Source organism: Lepisosteus platostomus, chromosome 5 (genome assembly GCF_059453375.1).
Source record: "Lepisosteus platostomus isolate fLepPlt1 chromosome 5, fLepPlt1.hap1, whole genome shotgun sequence".
Taxonomy (NCBI): domain Eukaryota; kingdom Metazoa; phylum Chordata; class Actinopteri; order Semionotiformes; family Lepisosteidae; genus Lepisosteus; species Lepisosteus platostomus.
This window is the reverse complement of record NC_142615.1, coordinates 25,296,514-25,308,277: the sequence shown is the minus strand read 5'-3', so window position 1 is coordinate 25,308,277 and position 11,764 is coordinate 25,296,514. Positions and strand designations below refer to the sequence as shown.

At 42.9% G+C, this 11,764-nt stretch overlaps 1 non-coding gene across 1 annotated transcript; it reads right to left on the bottom strand.

Annotated features, from left to right (window-relative positions):
• Positions 1-1,095: 1,095 nt before the first annotated feature.
• On the bottom strand, positions 1,096-1,167 carry trnap-agg (transfer RNA proline (anticodon AGG)). Its single transcript has one exon. It is a non-coding gene; the product is annotated as a tRNA-Pro (tRNA).
• Positions 1,168-11,764: the final 10,597 nt, after the last annotated feature.

Here is an 11,764-nt window from a genome sequence, read left to right as displayed (position 1 = left end):
ACATACTGTTCAATACGGCTTCATGCGAAAAACCCGTATATGACCTTAGGAAGCAGAACAGTGCAGTCTCCAATTACCCAGACTGTAAGATGACAAGATGAGTTGATGGAAAGAGCACAAAAGTTCAGCTCGTACAATAGGCAACGAAGATCCCAGCGTCGTCATCGCACTTGAAAGGACTGCCTTGCAGACCAAGGGCAGTGGGCGGTGCCCGGTAAGAGGGGCAGAGGCGGTAAGCCATGATGCCGAGAAGCATGAAGCGAGGGGGATTAGCTCAAATGGTAGAGCGCTCGCTTAGCATGCGAGAGGTAGCGGGATTGATGCCCGCATCCTCCAGGTCTGAGTTTGGAGCTTCGGGAGCCCGGTGCTCTCATTTAGCCTCTGCGACTTCTGACAGGTGCTCCTCCGTTGCGGAGAGAATGTCCTTCAGTTGTCAAGCGTTGAAGGGCCACACCTCCTTCCCAACCTCAGTCTGCACTGAGTGCGTCTCCGGCATTTTCTCGTCCAATTTGTCAGCTTAGCAAGTGAAAAGTATATCCGAGTGAAAACAGTGCTGATAATACTCTCACGAATTGTTAGAAGACGTGCTTTTGATCATCGATTGCTTAACAATCACATTCGTTCGACTTGAGCCATCAAGCTCGTAGTTTTCCTTCAAATCTTGAAAGCTCTCAGTGAGAACATCATAGGCTGCAGGACGCCCCGTAACTTGATTACTTCAACAGAAAGAAGAGCAGACAGCTCCACAAATATGCGAGGCGCAGAGAGCGCAAGGCGAAGCCGCACACGTTTCGGTGGCTGAGAGAGGGCAGTTTTTGCTTCTGCATTTCCCAAGTAAGGACGCATGACAACAAGCGATCGGGGTGCTCATCTACGACATAGTGGTGATGAGTTTTCAGTACGTGTTCTTTTGAACGAGCAATGAGGTTGCCGCCTTGGACAGCTGACTGCACGCTCTCATTGTGCCACGTGATGAGAATTCACTAGGCTCGTTCAGTCATTAGTCACATTCCATCGTTTGCCATAAGCAGATGCTGCGAAGTGATGTGGATATCAGTTCCCAGTCTTGTGGAAGAGGAGGAAAAGAGCACACGAGGGCTCGTCCGGGAGTTGAACCCAGGACCTCTCGCACCCTAAGCGAGAATCATACCACTAGACCAACAAGCCACAGCAGCCCTTTCCATTTCAATCTGTCAGCGAGCTTGAGGATGGGGGAGAGGCGCCATTCGCTCGTCCAGTCAGACCTTCATCAATAAGTCAAGAAAGCCGCAATTACACGACTGCCTTGCAGACGAAGGGCAGTGAACTGTGCCCGGTAAGAGGGGAACAAGCGGCACTAGGTGACGCCGAGGCATAAGTCCCAGCGAGGGGGGTTGGCTTGTATGGTACAGTGCTTGCTTTGCATGTGGGAGGTAGCAGGATCAATTCCCGCATCCTCCAGGTGTGTGCTTAGAGCTTGATGTGCCGAAAGGTGTCCTTTAGCCTGTGGTCACGCCTTGCATGGAGAGCATCGTGCAGCTGTCAAGCGTTTCGCAGCCATGCCCCCTTTTCATCTTCTCTCTGGCTTAAACGTCACTCCGCCCCTCTCTCTTGACATTTCATGTCAGCATGTCAGAAGTCCGAGTGACATTTTTAATGGCTGAGTGTGGGCACGATGCTGAAGCAGAGAGGCCACTTCAGCCACACAGACTTGTGCTAGGTGAGATCTGAAAGACGGACTCGCAACAGAAACAGACCAAAAATGTATCGGTGAGATCAAAAGGCAAATGCAACATTCAGCAGAGGGCGTCTAAAGATTAGGGAACGGGCGACTGAAATCCATGTGAGGCAAACTTTCCGGTGTGTGTACTGCAGCTGGGCTTGTTGGCGTAATTGGTAGTGCGTCAGTCTCGTCATCTGAAGGGCCTGAGTTTGATCCTCACACGGGGCAGGGCTGCTTCCTCTCTTGCTCTTTTCAAACACTTGCGGCAACTGTTCGCTCATAACCACGTCTGGAATGCGTGACCTTTACACGGGCGAGAAGCAACGCCGCATCCCTTTTCTAAAGAACATTCACATTCAGAAATAAGTCAAGAAATTTGCCATTACTTTCGCTCGCACTGCTGTCAGCCTGCCCATGTTGCCAAAGAAAGATTCACTCGGCGTCAACATGACAGAACAGCGATCACTTGAAAACAATGTTCCACACTCCGTAAGCAAGAACTTCAGTGTTTGCAGTCACCCGATATGCCGATAGTCAAAGGAGCGCAAAACACGAAGCGTCAAAAGACAAGATGAGTTGATGGAAAGAGCGTTGAATTGATGAGCACAAAAGTTCAGCTCGTACAATAGGCAACGAAGGTTCCGGCGTCGTCACTGCACTTGAAAGGACTGCCTTGCAGACTAAGGGCAGTGGGAGGTTGCTGTTTTGAGACGGAGGCATTGGGATGGTGTGCCGAGATCTATTCTTCTTAAGGAATTATTCATCGTGAAAGATCGGTCCACAGGTCATCCAAAGAACTCAGGGAATCATGTGCTACTGAATGGAGTGAAGTGCTGAAACACATGACATGCCCCCTTGATCTCACATGCACAATTCTGCTGCAACATGCACAGCCACCGTCCACACCAGGCAGTGGGGCTTCAGCAGAATTTTCTACGCCACCTGCAATTACATATCCAGCTGCACATATATACATGGCCCTTATTTCCTTTTCAGGATCTCAAAAAAAAGCATAGCGTGGTTTTCCTGCCACCTGATTGACCTCATCTCCCTCAGAATGTGCCCCGCCACATTCATTGCTGAAGCAGGACGGAGGCTAACGGACATGTCAGAACAGTGAGGTTCAACGATCTCTCCAAAATATTGTGGTTGTAGTGGAAGAGATATGTTTTAAATTGTACCTTGGTATTTCAAACTCTCTCTAGTATGTTATCCATTTCTATTTTATTTTGACAGGAACTGTTAAAAGGCTAATGACACTAGATGAAAGGAGAAGAAAGAAAAAAAACGTTTCAGCCGTGGAGGCTTTTTCAGGTGTGAGGGCTCCATGGCTGAAATGTTGTGTTTTCTTTCTTTTCTTTTAAGCATGGAATAGACCTATTACTTGTTCCTTTGCAGCCTACACATGGTGATGCAGCTCCCCACCTGAACTGCTAATGATACTAGATGCCTGGTAGTTTGTGGTACTTGGTTATTGTCTTATGTTTGCTCAAACTGCATATGTGTTGTAGCAGCGAGGCTTATTAATAAGAAAGAATTAAGTGTTCTGAGCCTTCCCAAATGAGGCCCCATCTCTGTTCATCTCTGTGGTGCAGCCACAGAGAAACTATTCATGCAGGCTGATTTAAGGTTTCCTTTGATAAGGGACAGCTCCCAAAGGGGGATGCACTTAGCTAAGCCTGGCTATCATGATCAATGGTCATCCATTGGCGCCTATCTGTCTAGGGAGTGCCAGATGGACATCTGGACTGCATTCCTAGGTGTCAGGAGTAAATGACTCATATCTCACCTTGATCAACCAATCAGGGACTGGTAGGGCCGAGTAACCCACGTGGGACTCTCATGCCCATGGAACTTTCAGCCAATCAACGAGATGAAGTTCCTCCAGGTAAAAACAGGAAACACAGAGAGCCTGTAGTAAGATTCAGGAGAATTCTGTGGACTTTTCTAAAGGGAATTCAAAGGAGAATTCCAGGGCAGGACGGCCCAGGAGCAGAAGGCTCCCAAGGGCAGGACATTCTCGCAGAGCGCCTCCTGACCATCCTGAGACTCAGCCCGGACAACCACGGAACGGCCAGTGTGTCCGAGTGCCAGAACTTTCCTTTGTTCTAAGAGTCTAGAGCGGAGGTTGCCAGAGAGTAACCAGAGGATCCACCCGAGGTTAGCACCAGTAGCAGGCCTCGTGAACAGGTCAGAACTGTGGACAGCTGATACAGTATTCAGATCTAGCGCTTCATCAGGAACGAACCGGTCTTCTTCCTGACTTGCTGGGACCCACAGTCATCTTTTCTCCTGTGCGCAAACTTTGCTAGTTAAAGCCAACACTAACTAGCCGGTCAGTGAGCATCAGCAGCGCACCATCGCAAGCCGCACAGCACAGCCTGGCACCGAGCCAGAGAGCGCGGATTGGACAGCAACAGCCTGCAACTGTTTCTTTGAGTCCGCAGGAGATCTGAATCCGCAGAGATTGGATGAGTATTCAACTTCACTGCATTACTGCTCGAGAATTCAATTGTTATCCCAACCAGTTGATATCAATTTAATTCCTAAGAGTTATGTACTTGTTTTGAGTATCTAATGTAGAAGTTATAACCAAGTTCATTTATGAAACGATCTAAATGAATGATATACTGAACGTATGTCCTTTTGATATGTGTAACACTTTGTAACTGACTGAATATATACCTTTTGTATTCTGATAACCCTCTCGATAAGATCTGTTAGGTTTATATGCATCTTCTATGTATTCATAAATGTATCCTTGTGTATTAGTACCTGTGTGTGTGCGTTCTTTGAGTTATGTCGCATGGTTGGATTCTAAAGCCATCAAAAGAATCAATTTTGTGATTTACTGCTACAATTAATAATTGTCCCAGTAAATGCCCAAACCCTACAGAACTGGTGCCTTCAGAGAGCACACTACAGTGTGATTGCATATTTTTGTGTATTTTCATATGTCAGTATTTAATTCACTCACATTCCTGTATGCTTGGAAGGAAGGCAGATTGGATTTGGCACAGGACGCCTGCTCATATATGTTGATCTTTGTTGGGCTGGAAAAACAATGATAAAAAGTGTATGAAAAAAGCTCTCCCCAACAATTTCTTCTCTTGGCCATGGTTACACTGCCCTTTCTTTCCGTCTTTTGTCCTTCTACAAAGATTCCAGGGCTCTTTATCCACCATAATATCTGAAGCCAAAAATAACCATCTAATGTGTAAACAGCATTTGTAATGTTGGTAGCTGGAAGAGGTTAAGTATGTTTGCAAGACCTAGTTGATTACACCACAGACTTACCTTGTTTATTTTTTCTCTTTTAAAGGCTGTGCTGGACTGTACCACTATCATAGAAGATTTTTTTCAAGACACATCGCAGTTCCATAGTAGAATTTATCAATAGTAGAATTCCATAGGACATTATTTATCAACATCTAACATTACCCAGTGTGAGACTCTGCCAGTAAACCTCAGAGCATTGAGTTCTCCACTGGTGAAGATGGCTTTCTGAAGTCATGAAATCCACTGCTGGGATGCCTGAGAGACAGTGATTGAATCCTGGCTGGAATTAGGCTCTCTGTTAGTGTTGATCTGTGGGAATTATGCGGTAAAAAGGGAAAACTCCTTTACTTTAGTCACTTTGAAAGTTCAAATGTATAGATCTTCAGAAACCCCAGTCTGAAGGATGAAGCAGGTTCTGCTCAAGGAGTTGCCTACGTTTTGCTCCATTCAATCCAAGCAGATAGTCCAACATTTGCCTTCTCTTGGCCATGATTACACTGCCCTTTCCTTCATCTTTATACTTCTACAAAGATTTCAGGACTCTTAATCCACCATAATATCAGAAGCCAAAATTAACCTTCTAACATGTACAAATCATTTGGAATGAAAGGAGATGGAAGGGTTTAAGAATGTTTGTAAGACCTTGTTGATTACCACACATAGACATACTTTGTTGTCAGTTTTTTTTCTCTTTGAAAGGCTATAGGAGGGGTGTGATGGACTGTACCACTATCATAGAAGATGTTTTTCTTCTAAGGACACTTCTGTAGCGGCAAGGCGTATTTAAAATACAGGAATTAAGTTTGCTGCTCCCTTGCCAGTCCCTCTCTCCCTCATCTCAGTGCAGCTGGATACAGAGAGACCATTCCATCTGGTTCACATTTAAGGTGTTTTTCTAGCTGATAGAGTTTCCTGATAAGGAACAGCTCCCAAGGCTGAGATTCACCAGCCACCCTAATAAGTGGTCATCTCTGGCGCCTTACTGTCTGGGAGATTCCATGGGAGAGGCTCATCCCAAGGTTTACAACCCTAAGGTCAGAGGTCACTGTTACTCATCCTCCACCTCAATCAGCCAATGAGGAACTGGTAGGGCAGGGTAACCCCACATGGGTCTCGAATGCCCGCGGAACTTTAAGCCACTGAACTACCGTAGTTCCTCCAGATAAAAAAGGCAGCACGATGCCCAGAAGGTGCCCCTCCAGGACGTTCTCAGACTCAGCTCGGACAATCACGTGACGGCCACTGTGTCCGAGTGCCAGGACTTAACTTTGTTTTAAGAGTCGAGAACGGAGGTTGCCCACGCATAACCGAAGGATCCGTCCGAGGTTAGCCCAGCAGCAAGCCCCGTGAACCGCCGGTACTCCACCGTCAAAGCTCGCCTGATCAACGAGTGAACTACGGTTGGAACTGTCGACAGCTGAATCTCAGGATTCAAGACTAGCCCTACATCGGGAACGAACTGGTCTTCTTCCCATCTAAAGAGTGTGACTGGCTTGGACCCACAGTCACTTTCCATGTGCACAAGCTCTGCTAGTTTCAGCCAACACTAACTAGCCGGTCTTCAAAGAGCATCAGCAGCGCATCACAGCAGGAATCTCTCCCTCCTCTCCTTCTCGCCAGCCGCACCGGCCACTGCCTGGCACCGAGCCAGAGAGTACCGATTGCACACAACAACAGTCTGCCACTGCTTCTTTGTGTCCGCGGGAGATCTGAATCCACACAGATCGGATGAGTATTCAACATTCTGCATTACAGCTCGAGAATTCAATTGTTACCTCAACCACAATTGATATCAATCTAATACCTATGAGTGATGTACTTGCTTTTGAGTATCTAGTGTAGAAGTTGTAATCCCAGTTCATTTATGAAACAGTCTAAATGAATGGTATACTGAATATATGTCCCTCTTGGTTTGGAACTCTTCATGATTTAATATATACCTTTTGTATTCTGCTAACCCACACTCTTAAGATCTGTTATGTTTATATGCACATTTTATGTATTAATAAGTGTATTAGTATCTGTGTGTGTGCGTTAATGAGTTAACCCGCAAGGTCGGTTTTCTAATAGCCATCAAAGAATCATTTTGTGACTTACTGCTACAATTAATAATTGTCCCAGTAAATACACAAAACCCCTACACACGCATGGAAACCAATATTTACCTGCTAATCCAGAATGCAGCAGAGAACAGCTGGACAGAAGGTTAGTATCTGTCGATACTGCATCACAGAAGTCAGTCTCTTCCCCCTCATTATGCAGGCTGACTTGTTCACGATGAACTGTCCTCCAGTGACAGTCAGCTGCAATCATTGACTCAGACATGGTGTTGATACACTGACGGCACTTTGGCTGATTTGGTTAACATGTTTTCCTCTTAAACAGGAGATGCTGAGTTCAAATCCCAGCAGTGCTTTTCTTCCTGTCTTGTCTTACAAAATGTATCACTGATGATTACGTACAGCTTGATTTTGTTTAACGCAAGTTTTCATTTTCTTTCTGGAACAACTTGCTTTTCATGAAATCCATACAGCTTATGAAAGATGAAATACAAATATTGCCTTGTATATCGCAGGCTGGTAAGAAAAAAGCATTATTTTCTTTTTTTTAAGCTTGCAAATGGAGAAAAGGGACACACGTGAGTCTCTGTTAATTGAAAGGTTAGTGGTTTGAGCCCACCCAGAAATGTACTTCTCATTATTGCAATGTAAACCTCATCTCTACTTATTCGGATTTCTTAGCAAAACCTTAACCCACTTGATATTTGCAAGAAATGTGAATGTTTTTGTTAAACAATTAAGTATGTAAGTCAATATCACTGGGAATGGCCAATAATGACCAACATTCAAGGACATCATATTCAGCCAAGGACTTTGATCTTCGAACGGCTAGCAGAAGAATTCTCTCGATGCATCCTTAGTTAGAATATTTAAAATTACGACACAGATTTGTTGGAGAACTTGACAAGCAAAAAAGACAGTTGGACAGCATGATTATGCTAGGACTGTACATTTGTATTTTAATACTTTTGTATATTTATCTTAATTGTAATATACATGTAATCATAAATGCTGTTCTATGTAAATACATTTTGTTGTATTTTATCATATTTTAGCTGAGGGCACAAGGGGGTCTATTATACCTTCCGAAACTTCCAAGACAACTATAACAGAGGCTCATATTTTAATATAATTTGCTTTAAAAGAAAACCACAATTTGTACGATATCAACCCTCAATATCGACGTTCAAATGAAGGATTTAAAGAAGCAACAGCGATAGGAGAGTACATTGATTTTGGACCAATGTTTGCATCTGAACAATCCTTCCTCCTGGAAAGAAGAAAAAACAGGTATGTTTTGAGTCTCATGATGATGCTCTTCTGGATAAAAAAAAAACAGTGCAAATTTGTTTCGGATGTATTTTGGATAAAATTATAACTGTCATCGAAGAGAAATTTGATCAGTTGAATGCAGTCGAAACTTTTGACATTTTATATGATGACAGGACGTACATTTAGGACTCAGTACCGATAACGCTGCTGATATTGATGGAGTAGAAATTAAGTGTATTGGTAGTTTTATCTGAGGCAAGAAGTACTAGAACACCTCCTATAAAAATGTTAGGATTCAGAGCAAGAAATATTTTTCCACCTCACCCAATGGTATTGCATTAACGAGGCTGAATCTGGCTTCTTATTCGCCAGCTTCTTCTTCTGCCCTAAATGCTGCTGCTGTGATGTTATGCCGCCTTTCACCTGTAGATGGCTCTTTACAGTAATTTTTAAAATTACTAATCGGGATGGATTACTGTATTTATCCTCAGTAAAGGGGAATATCCAAGAAATTTCAGTAAAGGAAGTGACAGAAGCTATCAAAGAGATGAAAGTGGGCAAAGCAACTGGACCATCAGGAATAGCAGCAGAACACTTTAAGAAGCTCGATGAAGAGGGGATTCAGCGGCTGACGAGATTGCTAAACAATATTGCAAAGGAAGAGAGAATTCCAGAAGACTGGACAAAAAGCAGTATGGTTACCATCTACAAGGAGAAAGGAGACCCAATGGAGTGTAAAAACTATAGAGGAATAAAACTTCTGGAACATGGATTGAAAATCCTGGAAAAAATTCTGGACAAGAGACTCAGGAAGATAATCAGGATCCACAACTCACAATTTGGATTCTCAGCGGGGAAAAGCACAACAGATGCCATTTTTGTGATGAGACAGTTACAGGAGAAGACACTAGAGAAAGGGAAAAAGCTGTATGTGGCCTTTCTGGACTTGGAGAAGGCATATGACCGTGTGCCCAGAGAGGTGGTGTATTGGTGCTTGAGGAAGAAAGGAGTACCAGAAAGCATGGTGAAGTTAGTTCAAGCAACCTATAGAGATGCAACTACGAAGATGATAACACAACAGGGAGAGACAAAAGAGTTTGAAATCACAGTTGGAGTACACCAAGGATCAACACTAAGTCCTTTCCTTTTCATAAACATTATTGACACACTGACAGAGGAGGTAAGAACAGAAGTGCCTTGGGAACTCATCTTTGCTGATGATGTGGCACTGATGGCAGACTCAGAAGTAGAACTACAGGAGAAAGTGTTCAAATGGCAGAGGAGTCTGGAAAAGGGTGGACTGAAAATGAATGCAGAAAAATCTGAAATAATGGTAATGGAGAGAAGAGGAGATACTATGACCAATGTTGAGGAGACAAATGGAGGAAAACTGAAACAAGTTGATGACTTTAAATACCTTGGATCAAAACTGGTAAAGGGAGGAGAAACACTGGAGGCAGTAAAACAAAGAGTGAAAGCTGGATGGAACAAGTGGAGAGAAATAACTGGAATAATCTGTGACAGGAAAATTCCCAGAAAGTTAAAGTGCAAAATGTACAAGACTGTGATTAGACCTGTACTACTATATGGAGCTGAATGCTTGGCAGTTGGAAAGAGGGAAGAGAACTTGATGAGAAGAACTGAAATGAGGATGTTGAGATGGATTCTGCAGATTGCAATGAAGGATAAGATCCGAAATGAAGAAATCCGTAGACGATGTAGGGTGGTGGATGTGGTTGAGAAGATGCGAGAGGCGAGGTTACGGTGGTATGGACATATCATGAGGAGGGACGTTGAGGAAGTAACAAAGAGGGTAATGGAATTTGAGGTGGAAGGTAACAGAGGAAGAGGCAGGCCTAGAAAGAGATGGATAGATTGTGTGAGAAAAGATATGGAGGTATGTGAAGTGAGTGAGGAAGATGTGCTCGACAGAGACAAATGGAGAAGAGCAACCAAAGCAGCTGACCCCAGGACAGTCTGGGACTAAGGCTGTGAAAAAGAAGAAGAAGAAGAAGAAAGGGGAATATGTAAGTAGTGACTATCCAAATATAATTTTTGTGTGAAACACATTTCAGAAAATTGTAAACCAATTTTCAAAACTCACAATAACACAAACACAATAAGTAAATAAGACAAAGGCAAAACGTAAGTTCACAGGCACTTTCTGCATATTTACCACGACCTTACCTTCTGATCATCAAAAGTCTTAAAATCTTGCATTTTACAAGAACTTTTTAATATAAATGGGACATTTAGAACATGGCATATGAGAATATATGGTTAATCGAGGATGAGCAACGGGTGATGGCACTTTCTGCTTCTTGCTATAAACCTACCCCCTGGTTATAAAAACATCTAAAAATTATGACACTGAGGTGTGAGAGACAATGGAACAGACTATCAAAATCCTGAACTTTAGGAAATATTACTGTGCCATTTTTTCAAATATGACCCTGTGAACATGGCATGTCCCTCCTTCCTCATTACCAAAACATCTCAATGTTCCGACACTATGTACATTGGTAATTACAACACTTCACTGTTGCATTTCTGAGTTGTGACATTGTGAACATGGCATGTTAAAGTATATAGAAAATCTAGATCAGAACAGGCTAAATGCAATTCATAGTGACTTATCATTTTCTTACTTTCTAAATGAAAACAAATTTGTTTTCGGTGATTATGACACTTCGGTATGACATAAAATATGCTTCAATGACAGAATAAATAATCATGGAAAAAATACCCACAGTGGACATTCATAGTTGTGATTATAGGAATGTTAAATATCAGGTGAGTAGCTGCGTCAGCATGCGTAGGCTGCAAAGGAACAAGTAAAGGATTATTCCATGCTGAAAAGAGAAAAAAAGAATCACAATGTTTTAGCTGTGGAGCCTTCTTCAGGTGTGAGAAAGACAGGGCAGTATGCAAAGATAATTTTCTTTTTATCTTTGATGACTGCAGTTTATCTTTGATGACAACATCAAAGACATTAAGGAATTCTTACGGCTAACAGCTCCACATCAACTTCCTTCCATAACTAACGTCATCAGATCTCTCAACTGCACTCTTCCAGTTTCTCACTTCAGAGAAGGATAAAAAACTCAATCATCCTCTACAGAGAAAAACCATCAACACCCCTACCACCTCCACCAATCCTAACTTTGTTGTTACTATACCCTCTGACCTTTCCCTTTCACCCCTTTGCATCCTCAGCTAACATATTTTAATATTACAACACAATTACAATAGATTGTACAGTATTTACAGTTTAAAATTAAGGTAAATATGTCCAAATATCAAAATCCAACTGCACAGTGCTAACAAAACAATGCTTGTCAACTTCTCAAATAAATCTGCATTGTATTTTTAAAATATTTCACATGCATTTAACAAAATCAAGCCCTTTGTGAGTGCCCCAAATGGTACGTTCTGTACTACAAGATAGGAA